Raw genomic sequence first — 26,002 nt, forward strand, 5'->3', positions numbered from 1 at the left:
AATAGACTTGGTAATCTGGGCAGCTATAAAAAGAAATTAAACACCATTATCCAACATCAACCTTATGCAATGTTTGGTATCTTTTGGATCCTAAGAATGTAGAAAACATCCTGTTTTCCAAGAAGGGAAACATACTGAGCTGCTAATTAAGTCACTTAGCAATTACTTACTGACCACCTAGTATACACTGTTATTCTGTTTTGGGGAGTTCAGGGAGTTTGGGCCAGAGATCAGCTCTCTCTCTCCATTCCATCCCTTTGACAGGACAAGCAACAACAAAAACATGTTCATCTTTGACAATACTTAGGTCCTTCACCATTTGTCCTCTGGCTAACATCAGTGATCCTCAACTGTTCCACATCAAAATCACAATTGCTTCTTCATTTCTGTGCAACTTGATTACAGGTTTATTACACCTGTCCATCTATTCAAGTTGTGATGTAGTTTAAATATCTCAATTCATAAAATGTACTTAACACAGTCAGTTCTGGGCATGCAAAACAAATAGGTATTGGCTGTTATGTTTTGTGTATAGTAGCACATGTGAAGATTAAGGTTAAGATAATCCTCATACTCCTACAGTCATTACTGCCATACTATCCATTTCTCACATGCTCAAAAATGCTGTAAAATGAATTTCATGTTTTATGTATAGCCATAACTTTAGTTGAATGCATGCAAACTTAGGAACACTTAATTCTTAATCAAGCTCCTATGACAAATCTCACAATGACTGAAATAGCACAGAACTTATTTGAGACACACAAAAGCTAAGAAATGATGGTCTGATGTTCAGCTTCTGCTACATATTATGGTTCATTAATTCTGTTAAAAATGTCATTGATAAACGCTAATTCCGTTTGGTATATCAAATCTTTGGGACCAATTAACTCACTCATGAAATTTCTCCATTGCTACACAACAGAATATTCCCCCCAAAACCCCCGCCGTCCCATGTAGTCACAGCTCCTATTTGGTTGAGACACTCTCAATATATTGTTCTAAATAATAGCAATAAAAACATGAATAAAAATAATGAGAGGCAGCATTTATAAACTGCCTTCCATGTGCCAAGCATGAGATGAAGTGTTTGCGTATTAAACAATTACCATTATCAAGAAGAACTCCTGGGTGTAATCATTTTTATGTTCCAGTTTCCCTTAAATTTATTATCTAGCATTAATCCTTCTTGTGACATGGAATTTTTCTGGTCACTTCAGGTTGTTAATAAGTCATGAGATCCTGTTCCTCCCTTTTTAAAAAAGATTTATTTATTTGAAAGTCAGAGTTACAGAGGAAGGCAGTGGAGAAGGAGGAGGATGGGGGAAGCGGGGAGGAGGAGTTGAGAGAAGAGATCTTCCATCTGCTTGTTCAACTCCCAAGTGGTCCCAATGGCCAGGGCTGGGCCAAGCTGAAGCCAGACACTTCATCTGGGTCTCCCACATGGGTGGCCAGAGCCAGGGCACTTGGGCCACTTTCTGCTGTTTTTCCAGGATGGATAGGAAGTGGAACAACTGGGACTCAATCAGACCCCACAGGGATGCCAGCATCACAGGTGGAGGCTTTAATGGCTAAGCCACAATGCTGGTCCCTTCTGTTCCTCCCTGCTTGTGAATTCCACCATAATTTCTTTTCAATCACTTTTTTTAGATATAATTTTATATAGTAAAATTTGTCAATACTCAGTATACAAGTTGTGAGATACGAAAAATGCATACTGTCATAATAATTAGAAACAGAATATTTCCGTTACCTGGAAAAGTTCCCAACTGTCACTCTGGGGTCTCTCTCTACTTCTACCTTCATACATTTAGCATCGATTAATATTTCAACTGAAGTCTATCCTCTGATCCTATGATCTTTCTGAGTTTTTGTTGTTGTTGTTTTGTTTGTTTGTTTGTTTGTTTTAAAGACAGAGAAAGGAGGAGGGCTGGTGCTGTAGCACAGTAGGTTAATCCTCTGCCTGCAGCCCTGGCATCCCATATGGACGCTGGTTCTAGTCCCGGCTGCTCCTCTTCCAATTCAGCTCTCTGCTGTGGCCTGGGAAAGCAGTAGAAGATGGCCCAAGTCTGTGGGCCCCTGCACCCACATGGGAGACCGGGAAGAAGCACCTGGCTCCTAGCTTCGGATTGGCGCAGCTCCCACCATTGCGGCCATTGGGGAGTGAACCAACGGACGGAAGAACTTTCTCTCTGTTTCTCCCTTTCACTGTCTGTAACTCAACCTCTCAAATAAATAAATAAAATCTTTAAAAAAAAAAGAAAGGAGGAGAGATAGAGAAAAAAGATCTTCATTTGCTTATTCACTCCCTAAAATGGCCTCAACGGCTGGAGGTGGGCAAGGCAGAAGCCAGGAGCCTGGAACTCCTTTTGGATCTCCCACACGGGTGGAAGGGCAAGCACTTGGGCCATCTCACGCTGCTTTTCCAGCAGCATTAGCAGGGAGCGGCATCAGAAGTGCAGCAGCTGGGAGTCCAACCAGGTGCTCACATGGAATGCTAGCATTGCAGAGACTTAACAAGCTGTGCCACAACACCAGCCCTTTCAAGTCTTAATACTTAATCTAAACCCATTCCTAAATTAGTTCAGTGCCTTAATGCAAAAACTAAAAGTGCACTTAATACTACAGTAACTGTGCCTTAGTTTGTTTCTGCTATAGGATGGTAGTATAAAAGGCCACAGACATGGTACAGAATTCTCTCAATATACAGCCACGTTTCCCACTCTAGCTAAGCTCCACAGCTTTCCTCAATCCCATCTCATTCCTATTTCTGCAATTAACAACACACAGAGCTTGAGAAGGCCAATAGCATACATGTGGATCTGGAAGGTTTCAGCAGCCCACATCCTCCTCTCGAGGATGGTCTTTGTGTAATTTTTGACATGGCACTGGAAAGCTCTAACAACCACCACCGAGTATACTGGGGGATCATTTTCCTTCAGCCATAAGCTGAAAGAAAAAGTACAAGCAGAAAGGGACCACTGAGTTTGAGAGTTGGCACATCATGTTCTGTGGCATGTGCTCTGTGCATAAATGGAATCCGTTTCATCAGCAGATAGGGTGAATTGTGCCTAAAACCAATGAAGGAATATTAAAATATCGTGGTGATGATACTTTGAAATAAAAATGAGCTGAATATTTACATCAAAGATGCTTTCTGAAAACACATAATACTGAGTTTTTATCATGTACTGGCGAGGAGGGAATTATTTTGGTCTTTCAGTAACAGTGGGGAAGCAGTGACCAAATTCAATTCAAATTTGTGTAGGAGGTATTTTGGAACTAGACACTCCATGCAAATGTGACATATTCTCTAGATTAAATTCTTTTGTTTGAATTGAACGATGTTCTGATCACTGCAGCTATAAGATCAGATTGCAAACTGCAAAGTGGTGCATTCTTCTTCAGAGGTAATTTTATTTCCCAGTACACTTAAAAAAAAAAAAAACACTTCACTGATTTATATTTTTAAGATAGACTTCTCAAACTGTAGGTATACCATCAAAAGTAATTATCTTTTATCATTTCAGGAATCTAGTGCAATAAAATGATAAAAGTGTAAACCTTTTACTAAAAACTATATTTACCTATGTTGTATATAAAATACAACACATAATATGTACATATTTATTGTGTTTTATAATATAATTTACTATGAGGAATTATAAAAGGGTAAAATGTAAAATGTAAAGACCAATCACTTCTATTGTTAAATACTTATACCACTTGCTTATAACTAAGGGAGTATCTAGGGGTATCAAATTGGGGGACACAGCCACTTTGATAGTTTTGCCTACACTAAGAATAATTTAGCATCATAATCAAATATTTTGTATAGAAAGAAAATCATATATGTTGGTTTTCCTCTCATTAACGAACACATTTGATCTGTTAAAATAATCACATTTTGGAGCCAGTGTATGACACAGCAGGTTAAGCTGCCCCTGTAATGCCAGCATCCCAAACAGGTGCTCCACTTCCTATCCAGCTCTCTGCTAATGTGCCTGGGAAAGCAGTAGGAGATGGCCCAAGTGCATTGAACCAACAGAAAAGGAAGACCTTTCTCTCTGTCTCTCTCTCTCTCACTGTCCACTCTGCCTGTCAAAAAAAAAAAAAAAAAAGAATTGACCAATGGTGTGCTTTAAAAATTCTTACTTCTTGTAAGTTGTGAATCTATTTGAAACATTAAAAAGAAAAGGCAAAAATGACAAATTTCTCAAATGGGCAAATTTGTGTCAGATTTTTAGAAATTTTTAGATCAGTTTTTAAATGTGTTAATAGAAGTAACATAAACATAGATTTCACTCTTTTGGATCTGATATAATAAATACACTAGGCTGTCCATTCAGTTTCATTTAATGCAGCGTCATCCGTACCATGTACATAATTACTCATATTTGTATATAATATATGTTGCAGATTCTGGCACCTGAGAGAATGGGGGAGAGGCAGGTTGGGAGGCTTGTGGATGCTGGCTGACCCTGCCTCCCATGCGGGAGACTTGGATGGAGCTCCAATACATGATTTCTAAAATAACAAAACCAAAGCTTTTGTTGTTTTGTTTGTTTTCAAATTTATCACCATTGTTCAATGCACACGGTTGAGAAAACAGTAATCTAAGGAAAGACAATCACTATCGAAATAAAAAAAAAGAAATATAAATAAAATGTGAAGGCATCAGTCCAACAGTAAAGACCCTAAGCTAAAAATGTAACACAAAAATCACATGCATAAAATCTTCAGACAGATTTCACCTAATCCATGTACCACTGAGTCAAAAAAAATAAATAAATAAACAAATAAACAAAACTAAAAGAAATGGTAAAATCTACATAGGATTTTATAACATAACTAAGTTTAGATGTTTTGAAAGCTAGAATTCTGTAAATCTATTGTTCAAATCCCCAAATCAAACAAACAAAAGTGAAGAATGATACACTATCCATTGACATTCTTACCCAAACTCCAGTCTAAAATTCAATTTCAAACTCAGCCTCAGGCCTTATTTAAAGCCAAATGAATATGTTTTTCTTCATTTCAGGCTTAAGGACCTTTGCATTTCTATCTAAGGCCTAGGTTTCCCCTCCCTTCCCTCTGGGCATTGTGCTAAATTGATTTAGAAATGAGCAGACAGAGGCCATGTCTCAAGCTCCACAGCCTCAGCTCAGGATTCTGTCTCCAGGACACCTGTTGTGTTTTCAGGGAGGACTGAACTTAACCTTGAGTTTTCGCTTCCTGCTCTAAGAGATCTCTCTCCCCGCTCCTCTTATTATTGTGGCTTTGAGTTTTTAAATCAAAGAGTAAGAATTTCAATGTCAGGAAGTGTAGAAGTTCAGAAATACAAAGGTTTTCTCTTTCAGTTGGTATTTCTATGTAATAATGACTGCTAACAATAACTTTAAAGGTTATACTTATGTGGGCACTTACTGTGTGTTTGATGTTTATAAGCACTATTTCTATCCTCACTCACTGAAGAGCTCTTTTTATCCCTTGAGCAGTATCACACAACTAACAAGCGGCAGGGTCAGCCAGCATCCACAAGCCTCCCAACCTGCCTCTCCCCCATTCTCTCAGGTGCCAGAATCTGCAACATATATTATATACAAATATGAGTAATTATGTACATGGTACGGATGACGCTGCATTAAATGAAACTGAATGGACAGCCTAGTGTATTTATTATATCAGATCCAAAAGAGTGAAATCTATGTTTATGTTACTTCTATTAACACATTTAAAAACTGATCTAAAAATTTCTAAAAATCTGACACAAATTTGCCCATTTGAGAAATTTGTCATTTTTGCCTTTTCTTTTTAATGTTTCAAATAGATTCACAACTTACAAGAAGTAAGAATTTTTAAAGCACACCATTGGTCAATTCTTTTTTTTTTTTTTTTGACAGGCAGAGTGGACAGTGAGAGAGAGAGAGACAGAGAGAAAGGTCTTCCTTTTCTGTTGGTTCACCCCCCAATGGCCGCTGCAGCCGACGCGCTGCGGCGCTGCGCACTGTGCTGATCCAAAACCAGGAGCCAGGTGCTTCTCCTGGTCTCCCATACGGGTGCAGGGCCCAAGGACTTGGGCCATCCTCCACTGCACTCCCGGGCCACAACAGAGAGCTGGACAGGAAGAGGAGCAACCGGGACAGAATCAGGCGCCCCGACCAGGACTAGAACCCTGGGTGCCGGCACCGCAGGCGGAGGATTAGCCTATTGAACCGCAGCACCAGCCAATTCTTAAAGCATATGTATACTCCCATGTTACCACCATCCCCATGAAGAGATGGAACATTTATCGTTTGTAGAAGACAATGTCCCTGCCCAGACAATACCCCACAGGGGTATCCATTGTTACGATATTTCAACATGGATCTATATTGCCTGCCTTTGCACTTGGTAAAACTGTATAGTGAGCATATTTTTTAAATGTATTTTATCTATTTGAAAGGCAGAGTTACTGAGACAGAGAGGGGGAGAAAGAGAAATCAATCTTCCATCCACTGGTTCACTTTCCACATGGCCACAACCATAGGAATTGAGCCATGCCAAAGCCAAGAGCTTGGAATTCTATCCAAGTGTCCCACATGGGTGGTAGGGGCCCTGGTACTTGAGCCATCTTCCACTGCTTTCCTGGGTGCATTACCGGGGAGCTGGGTTGGAAGTGGATGCCAGCGTTGCAGGCAGTAGCTTAACCCACTGACTGCGCCACAAGGCAAGCCCCAGTGACTGTTCAAACTTCTTTCTTTCAACATTATGTCTATAAGAATGTTTTCCATTTTCAGTTTCTATATAGTATTGCATTATATGACCATACATAATTGCTTTCAAATTCTACTACTGATGGATCTTTTGGTTATTTTCTGTTTGAGTCTATGATGAACAAGCAACTATAAACATTTCTGAGCATGTGTTTTGTTGGAGATCGCAGTCATTTTTCCGAGTCATATACCTCAGTATATGCACAGATACAGCTTTAGTAGATACTGCACAAGAATATGTGCAAAATGCTTGTTGCAATAACTTTAATGCAATTCTGGCACTTAATACTGAGAGTTGGTGTAGACTACAGGTTAGGGTATATTCCCTAACAAGACTGCCCTTATCTTAGATCAGCCAGAAGTCTGAGGCTCCTCATGTCACCTTCATTTCTGATAATTTGCCTAAAAGGGTGAGGAAATCCATAACACTTACATGTTTGCTAACTTGTTAAACAATTTACAGAACTCAAGAAAACACTATATTTATGATTATATATATATATATATATATATTTGACAGGCAGAGTGGACAGTAGAGGGAGACAGAGAGAAAGGTCTTCCTTTTTGCTGTTGGTTCACCCTCCAATGGCCGCCGCGGTAGGCGCGTTGCGGCCGGCGCACCACGCTGTTCTGATTATATTTTTTTTTAAAAAGGGTTCAAATCAGGACCAGTCAAACCGAGAGACTCACATGGTAAGAACTGAGAGCATCCTCTATGCAGAGCTCCCATGGCCCTTCAACCAGGATGTATTACCCTCCCTACACCCATCCAACCAGGAAATCCACCCAGGCTTGCTGCCCAGAGTTTTTACTGTAGTTTCCTTCTGTAGGCATGGCTCATTGAATCAGTGGGCACTTGACTGAAATCAATCTCCAGATCACAGTCCACTACCCAGAGGTCAGCTAATTTTACCTGGCTCAAAGTCCTGATCCTTTGATCACAAGACTGGTGCTTCTGGTGCCTGGGCCACATCCTGTCACCTCACTAGCATAAATTCAGGAGTGATCCAAGGGCCACACCATGAATAACAAGGATGTTGCCATGGTACCATCATTTGGGAAATTCTAAGGTTCTAGAAGTTTCCTTCCAGGAACATAAGAGCCCAATTCTTTATTCATCCAACAGTCTTGCATCTTTGTACTTTTGGGAACATAATTTTACATAATTGCAAGCATAACGTGGAAAGAATATTTTCTTTACTTTTCATTTAACAATACATCAAAAAATACCTTCATTTAACTTTAGTTTTTCACATTTATCATTTGATACATGATTAGACCGTAATTTAAATGATTAAGACCATAATTTACTTAACCAATTCTCAGTTGTTAGACATTTAGGTTGTTATAATTCTAGAAAATTTTGCACAGATCTTCTTTATATGTGTAATTTTTTCTTAGAACCTTAGTGTCTTGCAGCTGGAAAAAATTTCAGCGATTGTCTTTTGTCTTCTGCTTCTACTGATAAGGTTACTAAACCCCCCAGAAGTAGAGTACTGGTACCAAAAAGGAGAGGAAACCAACTCACCACCTCCAACTCCAGGTTCCTGCCACTATAATACAATGGCAACCTTTTTCATTCCTCCAAATGAGAAAGTAACAGTTATAGCAGAGTTTAAATAATCTTTCTATTTTTTCTGGCTAGCTGCTTTATATTAGTCCTCTAAGTCTCTGTTTCCCAGCTTCTAGAGTGGGGAGATCATGGCCACTGTTGGTTTGCTGTAATAATGAATTATATAAAATGTATATGGAGCCTTGTACTGTTTCTGTGATTAGTGTAGCTGCTTCTGTAGCTATTATTTCATAGCAATTACAAAAAATGCCAGCATCCCTCTCAAGCAGCAGAAAACCCAGAAAGAGTAGAAAATGGCCCAAATGGTAGTGGGGATCCATAGCATTCCATGAAAAGATAAATAAATACAACTATATTAAACTTTATATTTGAAGAAAACAATAATAGTTAACTTAAAGTGGGTATTTCCATGGGTGGAAGAGGAACTACCTGTCTTATTTCATTACTTCTTCATAATTATCTCTAGGAGTTGACTCCCTTTCGAACTTCTCATTTCACCAACGAAAACTTTTAGGGACCATCATGAAGTCAGCAGGAGCTATGATCTAAATGTAGAGTATGATTTAAATCTTAGAAGTTTAAATCCACCACCTGTACTCGTACCCACTATACTAAGTAAATAAAAACTAAATACATGTAAACATAAACAAACTGCAGAGGAAATGTTTGCAACATCTAAATCAATCAGAGATGCTACACTGTAGATACACAGTGGCTCTCCAGCAATCATTATGTAAAGATGAAATATCAACAGCAGAATGATCAAGGCTTATTTAAAAGCAATTTTGTAGAGAAGATCTGAAAATCAAGTAAAAATATAAAATGTACTTTTATTGTGAAAATTAAATTTAAAGTAACAAGATATAGTTTTATATAGATTGCAAAAACAATCCTGACAATATTTGTATTTATGAGGACTTGGGAAAAATAGGAGGAAAATGTGACAGCACTTAGCAGTGTTGAAAATGAATCTAAGATCACCTAAGTGCTCAACTTCTGGGGAGGCTCTGGCTCATGTGTACCATAGATCATTAGAAAGGAGTTCCTGGCCAGCGCCGCGGCTCACTAGGCTAATCCTCTGCCTGCGGCGCTGGCACCCAGGGTTCTAGTCCTGGTCGGGGCACTAGATTCTGTCCCAGTTGCTCCTCTTCCAGTCCAGCTCTCTGTTGTGGCCCGGGAGTGCAGTGGAGGATGGCCCAAGTCCTTGGGCCCTGCACCCGCATGGGAGACCAGGAGGAAGCACCTGGCTCCTGGCTTTGGATCAGCGCGGTGTGCTGGCCTTTGATAGAATACCATAAAGAAGTTACAATGAGCACTTTAAATATTTATTAGTAGCAGGTATTTTGCCCAGCTGTTAAGAAGTTGCTTGAGAAGCCCACGTCCCAAATAATTTATCAGCATGTGGGGTAAAAACAAATGCAGAATAGCTACAATATGACCTCAAGCACTTAAAAATCACACATGTACAGCCAAATAAAGAAATAGGAAAATAAGATAATGCCATTGTACAACCCTACTCTTAAGGAAATAATGTGTCAAGGCAATGACCATCAATTACTACTAATGAATAAAAGAGACAACCAGACATCAGGTATCTCCTAAGGAAGTAAAATAACACCAATGGGGAAAGTCTTGCCAAAATATATCAAACCTGAATGCGTTCAAGACTCTAGATGTAATTACCTGTTTGTAGGAGATAGGAGGACAAAGTCAAGTAAAAGGTCTCTGCAAAAACAAGACGAGCAAATTCCTAATTGTGGGAAACTACCAGACCAAATGGCATGATAATTTGAATAAATAGCTAGAGAATCACTGAGGGAAGACTTAAAACTTTAACGATACTCAAAGGGACATAACAATCAATTCCAGACAACGGAACTTACATGGATCCAGATTCTAACAAACTATATCACAAGTATTAGTAGACATTTGGAGGAAAGTAAAACTGAATTTTTAATAATAATAATGGGTTTTCAAAAATTCAGTTACAATAATTTAGCATGATTATGTTTAAAATTTATTATCATGAGAAACACATAGTAAAATATATACCAAAGATTTTCTTGAGAGTAGTTTAGAGGATTTAGGAAGTTAATGGCTAAAGATATAACTGATTCTGGGTTGATAACTGTTGAAGCTAAATGGTAGGTTTTTGGGTATTTATTTTAGTACTACATTTCTACACACATTTAGAATATTTCATAATAATAACTTGGCAACAATCACACACACAAAAATTCTGTAAATTATTTGAGGATGCAAATTTAATATACATGTCTATGATAACTAGAATGCAAGAAGGGCACATACCAAATTTCTAGTTGAAGCCTTTTCCGAATATAAGCATGAGATAGGGGGACTAAAAAGGGCCAAAGCTACCTCTGTAATGCTTCATTTTTTTAAAGTACAGAACAACTGGAAGCAAAAATGACAAAGTACTAATGGTCATAAAATTTTCAGTAACACAAATATGGGGTTTTGGTTAGAATATTTATCAGTCACTTCTTTTTTCTTTTAAAAATATTTTAAAGTAAGAGTAACAATCGTTCAGCATCACATATGAGGTAAAATAATTTGGAGGGAAGATGTCTTTATGTTGATTTCTATGGAACTTGTGTTGGTAGGTACTTTAACAGGAATGTTAATCATCCAAGACTAAGACATAGCTCTGCACAGGGTAAGAGTGGGAGGGAGTGTTTACTTAGGTACACATGAAGACTCATGGTGTCTTTGTTTTTGCCAAATAGCCAAGGACATGCATGAGTTCATTCAACAAATACATTGATGCAACTCAGAAAAGGCTTATTTCATCCATCTGGCTAATCAGAACAAGTCTAAATCTGCTGATTTGACACATTTAAGTAGAAAATACAACATTTATAAGTCGTAGAAATTCAATAAGGGATCAGCCTATTTTTTAATATACCACACTCTCTTCTACCTTTGAGTCTTTTGTACATTTCATTTCACTTCCTCTCACTTGAAAATTCTTTGTCCCAGGCTTTCTAGCCAGTCTACCCTGGCAAAACCCTAACCAACTTTTAGCATTGAAGTCTTACATCTCTTCTTGCAGAACTTTTAGCTGACCTCCAACTGGTCTAGGTACCCCCACCCATTCATTTTGTGCAACACTCCATCATAATACCTGAAGATATTCTTTGCTTATCTCACCAATAGAGGAATGTCAGTGGCAGATTTAGGCTTCGCTGTTCTGTGCATCCAGCAATTAGCAGAATGACTCACACTTATCAAGGGCTCCATAACTCTCTGTTGTGTGGTTAAGTTAGTTGAACAACATTGAAGTCCAATATCAAAACAATATCAGTCTTGGATAATATTAACAATATTGATGGTGAAATGTAGATTCATAAAGAAACCTTAGACTAAGGGGGTGGAGAGAGCTTATGAAAAGCAAAGACATGTGGGAGAATGACTCCATGATACAATATGGGATACAGGATATCAGCTGTGAGAGTAGAATCCACAACTATAAGCCACCGAGCAGAATTTGCACATTGCCTAGTCATATTGTCATCTAAGAAATGGAGCAATGGTTGTCAAGTTCTCTCATTTGCACTGTATGTGCCAACATTAGAAAGTCTTTTTTTTTTTTTTTAAATCAAGCATCTTCATGGACAAAGTTTAACACCCATAATAGTCCCTAAGGAGAAACTGATTTTCTTCAGAAAATCAATGCTTGAACTTAAATGAAAGAAAGGTGTTTGGATGCTCTCCAAGTACTAAATACGTGTCGAAGTTTAAGAAACATTTCACTGTCAGTAGCTGACTGCCATGGCTATTTTCCCTAATGTTCTATGAGTAGGTTAATAAAGTGAAACATAAGAAGTTCAGAGCAAAGGATGGATAAGCTTGAGGGTATCTTAAGACATTATTTTTTTTTCTCAGAATCATTTATGTGCTCATGCAAATTGCATTTAGCCAATATATTCTGGCTCTGTCATGCAATGCCTAGAGATACCTGCACTATAAATTTTTTTAAATGGAAATATGGAATTGTTACCAACACAATTTGCCATTTTAACCCTGGGCACAACTTGAGAAATCACCTATGTATGGTGTTCTGAGTGAGTAGGAACAATATTGCACCCATGTTTGTATCCCTTCTAGTTCTCATTCCTTTCTCTGAAACCCAGAAACACTCAATGAAAAAAATGTTTAAAGTCTATTTAGTATTTTTATTTTATAAATGAACAAAGCTACATTCTATGTGTGTGTGGGAATGTCTGTGAAAAACAAGAAGGTATTTTCATTCTATAAATGGTTTTCCTTTTCTAGTGCTACGATTTTTTTTTTCCCAAAAGGGAGGGGGCATTGTGACACTGCAGGTGAAGCTACCATTTGGGATGTTCACATCCTATGTCAGAGTGCCTGGTTTGAGTTCTGGCTTCTCAGCTTACCATCAAGCTTCCTGTTAAGGTACCTGGGTGGTAGCAAATGATGACCCAACTACTTGGTCCTGGCCACCAAAGTGGGAACCTGGAGTTTCCTGGTTCCTAGCTTCTGTCTGGTTCAGCCCAGAGTGTTGTGGGCTTTTAGAGAATGAATTAGTTGATGGAAGATCTTTGCCTGTCTCTCCCTCTGTCCCTGTCACTCTGCCTTTCAAGTAAAATGAATCTTTAAAAATGTTTTTCTAGACAAATATTTTCTTTTCAAAAAAGAACAAAAGTTTCCCAATTGTCCGAATGTCTCCAGAAGACGTCATAGTTTAATCAGACACTTCAGAAACCTTGTCATCTGCACTTACAGGGTCTTGGCTAGAGTTTATGTTTTGATCAGGATCCTGCTTCTGCTAGGCTTACACAACAAAACCTCTTTCAGAGGCGACAAATGCCTGCAGTGCGTGCCTGCACACAGAGAACTCAGGTGTCACAATGGTCTTCAGGAGCGGTCTCTGGGTAAGGTAGAAGGTAATTCAATCCAATAGCTCTACAGCTGAAATTCTGCCAACATGGGATGTTTCAGAGAGCATAGCAGTATTGACTGAGCAAGACAGTATGTCCCCCAAATCCCTTCTATTACTAGCTGTATCAGAAGTCCACAAATGTGTCTAGCACCTGGACAGATCACTGACATGGGAGAAAGGTGTTGAAACTGACTGTATTCTGAGATGAAAATAAACATAAGGACAGTATATTTTGCACCTGAATTACAACTGGCTACATTTCAATGAATATCTTTTATTGTAAAATATGTCCTTTCTACTTTTCTGGCTTTAAACGTCTTTTGTTTACAAGATCATAGTGCTGTTAGATGAAGGGATTTATTTATTTATTTCCTGACTGAAAAAAATTAAGACCTAAAAGTCTCATGTTAGTTGACCTTTTAAATTTGTTTTTAACTTATATGTTAGTTTCTGAAAGATACTATAACAAACACTGCAAACTCAGTGGCTTCACAACAGAAATGTATTATCTCAGAGTTTCAGAAGATGGACATTTGAAGTCCAGGTGTTGGCAAAATCATTGTTCTTTTGGAACCAGAAAAGAGGAGTCCTTTCTTGCCTATTCCTATCTTCTTGTATTTTGTCAGTAGTCTGGTACTTCGCTTATAGATGGGTCTCTCCAATTCTCTACCTTAACATTTTATTTTTCCTGCTTATGCATGTGTGTTTTCAACTTTCTACTTTGCATAAGGACACCAGTCATACTGGCATTGAGCCTACCCAAAGACCCAATTTTAACTTGATTATCTCTGTAAAAACACTATTTCCAAATAAGGTCAGGCTCTGCAGTCCTGGGCAGCACTGGGGTTCTACCTTCAGTATATCATTTTGGAAGGGACACAATTCAACTCATGACAAACAGAATAGATGGCACAAAATCTAGGCACTACTGCATAATTTTATTCAAGCACTTATTCTAGGATGCCCTGGACAAAAGATAAATGAAAATTAAAATAGTGCCTAAACGGGAGAATTTAAACAATCAGTGGACCACTGAGACCCTTCTTAGCCTGCTTCCTTGCTTACATGATCAATTTTAGCCCCAATAATTATGTAATCTGCAACGGTCTAGCAAGAAGAAAAGAATTCAAGGAATTGAAATATTCAGAGATGAGAACTGAAATGAGAGTAGTAATGCACTATCTGCTGCCAGCCTGCAAACAGCTTACATGAGGTATTTTAAAAATGTGGCAAAATGCAAGTTGTAAAATCTATAGAAATTTGAACAATGGCACATTGGTGTGAGCCATGGAAATCGTTTTCTTGGTTTTCACTGGTTTGAATTTAAAGACAAGTTTTGACCTACATGTTTTGAACTATGTGATTTTTTTCTGCACTTTTTTCTTGTTTCTTTTTATATTTTTCTTAGTTTGCATCACTGTTTAATGTCTTCTACAAATCCCTTCTCTGGGGTAATCTGTAGGATCTCTTCTACGTAAAACTGTAAGACAACACACAAATATGTGATTGAGAACACAAGTAATGCTGCCATTGGTTTTCATGTTTTACCTAGAAATTAAAATGTACATACAAGCACGGCTCAAAAGGTTTGTGAAAAATGAAATTATAGCAGTTTATTTTTGTGTAAAAGACTTCTGAAATCCATGCATATTATTTTCATGCCATGAATCTAAAGATCCCTCATATGCTTAGATTTCACATATTTTTGTAACAAAAGAAACTTATCTTGTAATTTCATTTGCCATGAACTTTTTGAAGTACACACACACACACACATATCTTTATGTGCAGATATGTGCACAAGTATATTTACTCCTACATGTATAAGTATTATTTATGCGTCAAATTTTGTATCAGTATTTATCCACCAGTTTCCTACAGGTAGTCTCTCACTGCTTGTAATTTGGCATTATTGTATTTATTTTGATCTGTATTTGGGTGAGGCTTGGAGTTTTCTTGAAATATTCTACTTCTCTTTGCCCTGAGGTATTCACTAATTTACATCACATCTTCCCCCACATAGGTGGCCCATATATCTTTTCCTCTTAGCCAGTGATGGGAAATTCAAGCCACCAGAGCATTTCATTTGGCAAACATGTCTTCCACAAATGAGCCTACTGCTACCTCTCTCGATTCATTTGCCATTCTCCCCTGTCCCAGACGTTTGGCTCCAGTGACACAGCTGCGCTGGCAATGCCTTATGTAATCCAGTGTGGCTTTATGTTCCCTTAACTGCTCTAAGTCTCTTTCTTTTCTGTGACCATTATTACTTCTATATTACATGTATAATTCCTATGGAACCCTTCAGAGGCAATTTTTTTCAAGGGTACCACATCTGGTCTGTTAGTAGGTCAGGCTAGACACCCTTTTTCCAAGTTCACATAACCTTATAAATTCTAGTGGCATCTTATTTACCTTCTGTTACCCAAATAACATAGCTGCAGGTTTAGTAAGTACATTTTTTAAATAATAATCGAACTCTTAAAATGCTTACTATGTAATGAAGCAAGTCACTCTAAACCCTGTCTGTATAGCTGAGATTACCTGGGGATTTTGTTAAAGGTACAATCCAGAGTCCCCAAACAAAGCAGATTTGTTTCACTATTTAAGTCCCTCCTCAAGGATAGCAAAGGACCACTGGTCAAAACTCTAGTAATAAAGTAACATGCCTTTGACTAGAATGTTTACACTGGATGTTTCCAGAAAACCAATGTCTAGGAAATATGTTTAGCCAAATAATTTTGCAGAGAATATAGTTTTATCTGCATTTCAGAGAACGGAAGTTGAAGCAGAGCCAGGACATATGGTTTGTTATGATCATCCATATATTATCAGGCAGCTCAAGACTTAAATTCAGACTTAATAAAATCTAGTGTTCAAGTTGTACATCACGCTGACCCTCAAATGTGTACAGGATGTACACAAACTTTTGAACTTATCTAAAATCCAGAGCTGAATGTGAGTTTCTTGGCAGTTGGGAAACCAACAGGCAGACATGCATACCCATTAACAAAACCAAAACTAAATAAAAAAAATAAAAGGTGCAGAAAGGTAAACCAGAATAAACTGAAATAAACAAGGGCTACCATAAAGTATCTCCAACAACTGACTTGCTTTTACTATAGTGTAGGACGTTTTTCATCTCCAAAAAATTACTACAATATTGTTTCACTTCATTTTTTTTTATACTATACCTGTTTTTCACTCACTAATGTGTTGTAAGGACTTAAATGGACTAAGGTTAAGTTGAATTGAGTTAGGTGCTTGACTCAAATACAATAAAGGCCAGGTGGTAAGCAAGATGTTCTCAAATACAAAAGTCAGGAAAAGATGAGGTCAAAGGTATCTCCTACACTTAGAAATCCAAAAGATCAAGGCCACGTGAACCCCAGGTGAAGGCAACCAAATACCTAAGCATCTCTCTTAACCATGAAGGTACATGCACTGCTCTGTTACATTTTTAACGCTTTTGATGTTTTCCATAATATAAATCACATGTACAAGCACATATTTTTTACAAATACATAATGAGGGAGTGGTGTCGTGGCTCAGCAGGTGAAGTCACACTGGCTGGCATCCCATATCAGAGCATTGGTTTGAGACCTGGCTGTTCCATTTTCAATACAGTTCCCTGCTAATGTGTCTGGGGAGGAAGCTGCAGATGGCCCAAGTGCTAGGGCCCCTTCCACCCAAGTGGGAGATCCAAATGGAGTTCCAGGATCCTATTTTCAGCCTGGCCAGGATCTGGTTGTTGTGGACATTTGGGTAGTGATCCAGCAGATGGAAGATCTCTCTGTCTCTCCTTTCAGACTCTGACACTCTTCCAAATAAATAAATAAATCTCTAAAAAAATATAAAAAATAACTAAAAATCCCCAATCAGTGCTATTGGATCCTTGGTGTATAAATTATAGTATAAATTAAAATAAAAGCTATAATCACTTAAGCTACTTGTCACAAGGCAAAAAAGGGTTTGCAAACCTCAAACGATTTCTATAAGCCAGCTCATTGAGAACCACTGCTTTAAGAGTTTATTTTGGTGGTTGGAACACTACATAGCTTATTTCATATTTCCCAAGCATCTCAAGTCTTCCACCATAGGAATTCTTGCAATATATTGTGATATAATTTCTTTCCTATTTTTATTTTTAGCAAATAATACGCAAATGGTAACAAAACAGCTTCAGATGGAAAGCAAAACTCTCCACTCTAACCTTCCAATCTCAGAGAATAATGTTCAAAATGCTTATTATTAATATTACTGTTTAAGGCTTTTTTCTGTCAGCATCATAGCTCTAATAATATACTAACATCTTTAAATCTCTAGACGCTAAGAAGGAAGAGACTTTAGCATGTATACACTATCACATTTTTGTCTTTTTCTAACACTCCTCTAAATAACCTTCCAAAGATTTATTAATTTGAACATTCTATTGTTATTTTAGAACTATACATAGTAGGTTTCCACTTGTTTGTTTGATTCCATTAACTTGAGTTAAGATCCTGAATTCTGGGGCTGGTGTGTTAAGCTGCCACCTGCAGCACCAGCATTCCATGTGGGTGTAGGTTCTAGCGCCATTTGCTCCACTTCCAGTCCAGCTTCCTGCTGATGCGCTTGGGAAAGATGGCCCAAATGCTTGGGCCACTGCCACCCATGTGGGAGACCCAGAAGAAACTCCTGGCTCCTGGCTGTGGCCTGGCTCAGCCCTAGCTGTTGTGGTCATTTGGGGAGTGAATCAGCAGATGGAAGATCTTTATCTCTATCTCTATCTCTATCTCTCTCTCCAAGTAACTCTGCCTTTTAAATAAATAAAATACATTTTTTTTAAAAAAATCCCCAATTCTCTGTTCATTTTAACACATATTTTCTCCTTCAATTTCCAAAGCCCACATTCTCTCAATTACACTTATACTTTCAAATGTCCAAGATTTTCTAATTGAAATATTCCTTCTTTTACATACAATCCATTTTTCTAGACTTTGTGAGTGACTCAAAATTTTGAAAGTAATAAACAATGTTAATATTGCTTTTATTTTTATCAACATTTTTGTCTGCTGATCAGGTAATGCAGTAAGATTAGGTTTCTTTTTCTATGTTTCCAACACTATAAATCATGGTTCATTCCAAAGAAAACTGCTTAGCCACAAACAAAGTACTTATATTTATTTATTCTCCATCAATTGCTTGAAATTCTGTCTCAGTTTTGACTCTCACACATAAAAAACATACTTTTCTATTATTCCCTTTTCACATTTAATTTCTATACATTATTTGTTTATTTCTTTTTTAAAAACAGATTTATTTATTTATTTGAAAGTCAGAGTTACACAGAGAGAGGAAAGGTTGAGAGAGAGAGAGAGGTCTTCCATCTGCTGATTCATTCCCCAACTGGCCGCAACGGCCGGAGCTGTGCCGATCCGAAGCCAGGAGCAGGCGCTTCTTCCAGGTCTCCCACGTGGGTGCAGGGCCCCAAGGACTTGGGCCATCTTCCACTGCTATCCCAGGCCATAGCAGAGAGCTGGATCAGAAGTGGAGCAGCCGGGTCTTGAACCGGCGGCCATATGGGATGCCGGTGCTCCAGGCCAGGGCGTTAACCCAATGAACCATAGCACAGGCCCCAATATTTGTTAATTTCTTAAAAATTACTTTTATCTTAATATAAAACAATTTTTATCTTTTCAACCAATCCCTATGTTTTTAAACCTACTTCTCACACTTTTTGCTTTGTTCACCTGAATTCTGTCTCAGACCTTAATTCTACACCTTCACCAGGGTTCTTATTTTGTGCTCATTGTTTTTCTTTTCCTTGCACTCCCATCCACCCTCTGGCTTCCAGGAGTATTTAAAGCATTAAACTCTTGGTGATGCAAAATACCTTTTCCTTTTCAAGTATTTCTTCTCTTTGCATGTGTTTAAAATTATTTTAAGGAAGTCTTGGAAGACAAGGGATTGTTTACATTTGATCTTTGTGGCATTTTGGCATAAAATCAGTTATTTCTGAATATGTTTTAAATAATAAATCTATAAAAGAGTAATCTTGGCCCCCACAAATGTACACTTGTCAACATTCCTTAGCGTCTGCATCAATCAATTAACATTTACAAGTAAAGGGTTACTAATGTTGCCTCTATTTGATCATAAAACAACCCCACTTAAATAAACAACCCCATTTAAATTATCAGTCTTCTGAATAATATTTTTACATTAAGAACAAGATTTAGGATAATGCTACTTCCTCTAAAATCTTCTGGGAACTCTTAAAACAATTTTCTCCTTTCTTGGAATACGTAATTCCTTCCATCATGAAAGAACATGAAAGACAGTTAAGGCTACATTTTCATCCTTTCTCTTTGGCTGATTAAGCATTTTAAAGAAACTTTGTAAATCTGTTCTGAGATCTTTCTGGATAACAATTTGTATTTTGTGAAAGACTCATTGCAAAAACAAACACAGACAACAGGTAATCACAATGAAGAAAATGCACTGGTGCTAAATAGTCTTCTGCTAATTATCTGGCAAAAGAATCGCCTGCCTGCACACTTCTGGTGATGTTAACTCTTAAGAAAAACACATCAAAGATCAAATGTCAGGCTGTTAAGCTGAATTCCAAACAGTTCTAAAACATTCAACCAGAACAGATCATGTACAGCGTGACATGGCTTGGCAAGAGTTCCTATAACCATTTACACCTTATCTTATAAATTCACACAAGAAAAAAGTAAAGACAGCATAATGTTCAAATAGCTAGTGAAAGAGCCAGCTGAGCCTGATAAATGGAGAGATGGAATTGATTCTAAAGAAAAAGTTATCTCGGAGTACAAATCTTCGGGCGGTTAGATGTGGATTGGCTTTCAAGAATGATCACCTACTAATTTTTTTACCTTGGCAAAGAGTACTAGGAAGAGGAAAATGATAAGATATGCAAAGTACTTGAAATAGATCCAGGCACATTTAGGATCCATAACACAGTGATGAAGTTTTCATATACCATCATTTCTAGATCTTCAAGGACATGCACATAGGAGAAATAATAACACTCTTATGCTTTTCCTCCTGTGCTTAAGATCATGGTAAAATATAGAACCATTAAGAACTTTTGTATTGATTATTGAGAGATCAGTTAATATGATGAAGAATTAAAAATAATGAGTTGAAGACATATGGAAAGGTTTGAGATGCTTGATAAGTCTTTAAGGCAAAGGCTGAACATGTGTAGGCTCTCAGGAAGGACAACACTCACCTAGCATTGACAAGAGAGGAAGGATGCTCTCTGGACGGGCAAAGATGTTTCCTGGACCCTTGTGCAGTTTTATTCAAGGATGGATATGTGACCTATCCGCTGAGGCAGACACAATAACACAAAGCAAATGGTTCCAGCCACCAGGTAGAAACTCACAACAATGAAGGGAAGGAAAACATATTAATACAATTTTAACTCAAGTTAGCAAGTTTGAAATAAAGATAAGCACAAAGTGTCATGGAAGCAGGGGAGAGAAGTCAGTCGCTCAGTTCAAGTCTTTCACAGAAGACTACAAATGAATGATGATATTTGAGCTAGATGGGTAGGGAAGATTTAGATGGAAAAGGTGAAATGATAATTAAAGAGTCTCAATTTGGGACATGCTCAAGCTGACTTGCCCCAAATGGTATGGTTAAAAATGTGCCAGGGGATTCCAATTCAATCCCATCAAGGTGGCATGTACCAATGCCATCTCACTAGTCAAAGTGATCAATTTCTGTTCACAATTGATCATAATGACAGGACTAAGAGTCAAAGGGATCTCATAAACAAGACTAGTGTCTGCTAATACTAACTGGTAGAATGAAAAAGGGAGAGAACAATCCAACATGGGAAGTGGGATACACAGCAGACTCATAGAAAGGCAGAATCAGTCCTTACTGCATTTGGATCTGGCTGAAGAGCCCATGACAGTATTTTAGGCTTGGAAAGCCAAGACACTCGGGGGGGGGGGGGGGACAACACCTAAATGAAAGATCTCTGCAAGTGAGATCCCAGTAGAAGGAATGGTTCATCAAAGAAGGAGGTACCTTTCTCTGAAAGGAGGAGTGAACTTCCACTTTGACTATGACCTTGTCTAAATAAGATTGGAGTTGGCAAACTCAAAAGGCTTCCACAGCCTTGGCAACTCATGACAAGAGCCTAGGGAGATTACTGACGCCATAAACAAGAGTGTCAAATTGTTAAGTCAACAACAGGAGTCACTGTGTACTTACTCCTTATGTGGGATCTCTCTCCTTAATGTGTTGTTCAATGTGAATTAATGCTATAACTAGTACTCAAACAGTATTTTACACTTTAAGTTCTATGTAGGTGCAAACTGTTGAAATCTTTACTTAATATATACTAAATTGATTTTCTGTATATAAAGATAATTGAAAATGAATCTTGATGTGAATGGAATGGGAGAGGGAGCGGGAGTTGGGAAGGTTGCGGGTGGGAGGGAAGTTATGGGGAGGAAAAAGCCATTGTAATCCATAAGCTGTACTTTGGAAATTTACATTTACTAAATAAAAATTTAAAAAAAATAAAGTCTCAATAATTTCAAGAAAAATTTGAATTAAAAGTTGAATTAAATTATAAATTTTTTAAATTTATGCATTTTTTCACAGTACATACACTTTCCATGGACTTTTAGAGGACCCCGTATATAGTAGAAATAACCTGTGTAAAGGTATGAAACAACATGATGTTGTCAGTAAACATTTAAAATTTAGGAATGAGGGTGGGCATTGTGAAGCCTCCATTCCAGCCACTTCGGATCCAGCTTCCTGATAACACATCACTGGAGGAGGTGGATGACAGCTCAAGTGGTTGGGCCTCTGCCACTGACAGGGAAGTCCAGGATGGAGTTCCTGGCTCCTGGCCTTGGCCTGGCCTGGCTCTGGCTGTTGCAGGCATTCGGAAACAAATAGCAGATGGAAGATCCATCTCTCTGTCTTTGTTGCTCCACCTTAAAGGTAGGTGAGAAAAAATAAACACTTAAAAAATAAAATTTAGGAATGAATGGAGAATAATGTGTAAGAAAGGGAAGAAAGCAGCAAGGGCAATCAGGTATGCCTGTGATTGGACTTTTGTCCTTTGAGCATTGTTAATCTATAAGAAAATGTTCAACTCAAATACATATATCATAAGTGTGTGTGTGTGTGTGTGTGTTAGAAAAATAATTTGGACAAGAACCTGAAGCAACAAAGTCAATCTGGAGTCCAAAAGACTAATCAGAAGGATGTTGGACTAGTGCGGCAGAAAATCATTGGTCATAATTCAGCCAGGGACAACTGGGATACTAAAAGACAGATTGGTGAGATTTTTAGGAGTCCGGCTTTTGGGCCACTATTATTTGTTTTAAATTAGACCTGAGGAAAGATGATTCTTTTCATTTGGGTAACAAGATGAATAAAAGCAACACTGACCATCACATGAATAAACGAAGAATGGCATATTTCAGAAAGTTGTATGAATTACTGAGTTCACTTTGGGAGCCTATTAAATTTTACGTACTAACAATGGGTTTCGTGAGATATATTATAGATACGTAGGAAGTTAGAAATAAGGCTTAAGAGTGTAAAAGTGTGTTCAGTGTTGACATTATAAACTTAAGAATCCTTAGTGTACCTGAAGATATGGGATTAAATGTTAAATAATGGAGTTTTGAGTAAAGTTAGAAGAGAGAGGGCTCGAGAGAGATTCCTGGGGGAGCACTGATGTCTGTGGAGCTGACAGAGACTGAACAGCTGAGAGGTGGAGGAGTCACAGGAGCCAAGTGACATTAGTGTCTTAGAGGAAAGAGGGTTTTGAAAGAAAGACATTTCAAAAGGGCAATTTCTGTCCAATTTTTGAAGGCTTTATCGTGGGGAGGTTCTATAATCTCTTTGGATGTCCAATTTAATTCTTGTCAGCTTATCACGCGAACATTCTTACTGCAGCACTCCATCTAAGTCTGTGGGTGCAAAGATAAGACAACATTCCTGCTCGCAATGAGTGTGCAATCTAGTGAGAAATATGGATGCATGTCATTACCACACAACACAATAGTACAGTAATTGCTGTTACACAGGGTTGTAGTTTGAAACACAAGGGAGGCCAGCGCCGTGGCTCAATAAACTAATCCTCTGCCTTGCGGCGCCGGCACACCGAGTTCTAGTCCCGGTTGGGCGCCGGATTCTGTCCCGGTTGCCCCTCTTCCAGGCCAGCTCTCTGCTGTGGCCCGGGAAGGCAGTGGAGGATGGCCCAAGTGCTTGGGCCCTGCACCCTATGGGAGACCAGGATAAGCACCTGGCTCCTGCCTTCCGATCAGCACGGTGTGCCAGCCGCGGCGGCCATTGGAGGGTGAACCAACGGCAAAGGAAGACCTTTCTCTCTGTCTCTCTCTCTTTCTCACTATCCACTCTGCCTGTCAAAAAAAATAAAATAAATTTAAAAAAAAAAGAAAAAGAAACACAAGGGAAGGACTATTGAATTTTGTTGGGGATGGGTCATATGATGCTATGTAGTCAGAGAAAAGCTGTAAGTTAATAGCAAAGTACTTTTGGCCTTTAACCTTAATAGTTTCAATTATGTTCTTTTATGATTTTCATAATGTTGGTAAATGAAAAATTTCTGATGAATTAATTCACTGATTTCTTTTAAAATGTTATTTTAAAAATCACAATATTCTATGACTTATTTTTTAAAATGTATTGTGACAATGTTTAGTTAAAAGCATTTCAAAATTTATTCTATGGACCAACAAATAATTTAACTATTTCTACAATAAGAAGCATTTATCAAACAGTACACAACTCTATAAAGAACATCTGTAAAACATTTAGACATTACACAAACAACTAAATAAATGAGCGATCATCCTTATGGACAGGAAAATTCAAATAATGACTTCTCTATGGTCTCTCTAAGTGGAACTATAGAGTCAATGCAATGTGAATCAAATAGCAAAGAGACTTCTCATGGGATTTAATGGAATAATTCTAAATTTCACATGGGAAGAAGGAAGTATCAAGAATAGACAGAGTGTCCTTAAAGAATGAGAATAAAATCTTATTATAAAGCTATAGTTTGAGATAGGGGCCCTCACCCAGAGAAAAAGAAGTAGGCCTGAAGCCCATAAGCAGATCCATTTTCAAAAATTGCTGCGCTAATTTATCCACTTATCCAATGTGTCTTACAAGAGCCATGACTATGCAGTAGGCAGTTTTCTGGGTGCTGGGATTCTAGCAGTAAATCAAACAGATGAAACCCCTTTTCATCAACATGGTGATGTGATGTAGGGTAGAAAAACAATAAAATAAGTAAGACACAAGTATTGCATCCTGGTGCAGGGATTAAGACTTAGCATGCCATATCAAAGTGCTGGTTCGAGTTCTGGATCCCTTGTTTCTTTTCCAGCCCATACCTGAGAAGGCAGCAGAAGATAGATCAAGTGCTTGGGTCCATGCATCTCTGTGGGAGACCTGGATGGAGTTCCTAGCTTCTGATTTCAGCCTGGATCAGCCCTGACTGTTGCAGGCATTTTGGAGAGTGAACCAGTGGATGGAAGATCTCTCTCATTCTGTAGTTCCCTGTCTCTCAGTCACACTGCCTTTCAAATAATAAATAAATAAATAAATCTTTAATTAAAAGGGAAAATTTTTTCTTAAGATAAATCAATTAGATAAGCACATACACTTTCAAGAAACATTAAGAAAGAAGGATAAATATTAAAACAGGAAGAGAGACTGAAAAAGTTTGAGGAAGTGTTGAATTTGAAATATAAAATTATCATCTGTGGTCACACAGAAAAAAACAAGGAGAAGTTCTGAAGGTGGCGAGGAAGGAAGCACATCACCAGCTGGGGGAACGGCACTCCAGAGCAAGGTCAAGCACTCTGACATAAGGTGCACCTGCGGCAGACGTCCCTGTTGTTCAATAGAGACAGAAACCGCAACTCAATTAAATGAACTGGGACAACTGCTTACACTTATGGGGGAAAAGAAGAACTTGGATTTATACCTAATCCAATACACAAAAGCTAATTCCTAGTAGATTACAGATTTAAACTTTACCATTTAGAAGGGGAAAATATTTTAAAGTGTGTATGACAGGAAAACGCTTTTCAATATAAGCCAAAAATAAAGATTTCAAATAACTTAAACTAAGAACGTTTGTGGACGGAAGTTTGGCACAACAGTTAAGATGCTTCGTGGAAAGCCCACACCAGCCTTGGCTGCTGCAGGTGTCTCGGGAGTGAACTAATGGATGGAAAATATCCCTGTGTCTGTCTGCCTGACTTTGTCTGTCTCTACCTCTCTGACTTTCAAATAAAACTTGTACAGGTGTCAAAGAAGACTTTTTAAAAATCAAAGAAAAAACTAAGAGTTCATCAAAACTCACCCTAAATAGAACAAAGACATATGTTACAATCTCACAGATGATTAATAATTTTCAGGTATATAGAACTTGGACAATATAGTTACAGAAAGTCATAATCTAACAGAAAATAGACATTGCACAAAAAGGGAAAAGTTTATGTTAATAAACTAAGAAAAATTGATCAAATTTAGTGATCACAGCAACCATTTGAAAATGTGCATTACTTCAGATTCTAGTTTCCATTCAACAGACTGATACTTTTTTAAAAGGCATTCATGAGGGGCCGGTGCTGTGGCCTGAAGCACTGGCATCCCATATGGGTGCTGGTTCTAGTCCCAGCTGTTCTTCTTCTGATCCAGCTCTCTTCTCTGGTCTAGGATAGC

General features: G+C 38.1%; 1 protein-coding gene across 2 annotated transcripts in view; it reads right to left on the minus strand.

Annotated features, from left to right (window-relative positions):
• ZNF385D (zinc finger protein 385D) overlaps positions 1–26,002 on the minus strand; it is a 371,759-nt gene that overhangs the window by 156,820 nt on the left and 188,937 nt on the right. The window lies entirely within an intron of this gene.

Source organism: Lepus europaeus, chromosome 2 (genome assembly GCF_033115175.1).
Source record: "Lepus europaeus isolate LE1 chromosome 2, mLepTim1.pri, whole genome shotgun sequence".
Lineage (NCBI taxonomy): Eukaryota > Metazoa > Chordata > Mammalia > Lagomorpha > Leporidae > Lepus > Lepus europaeus.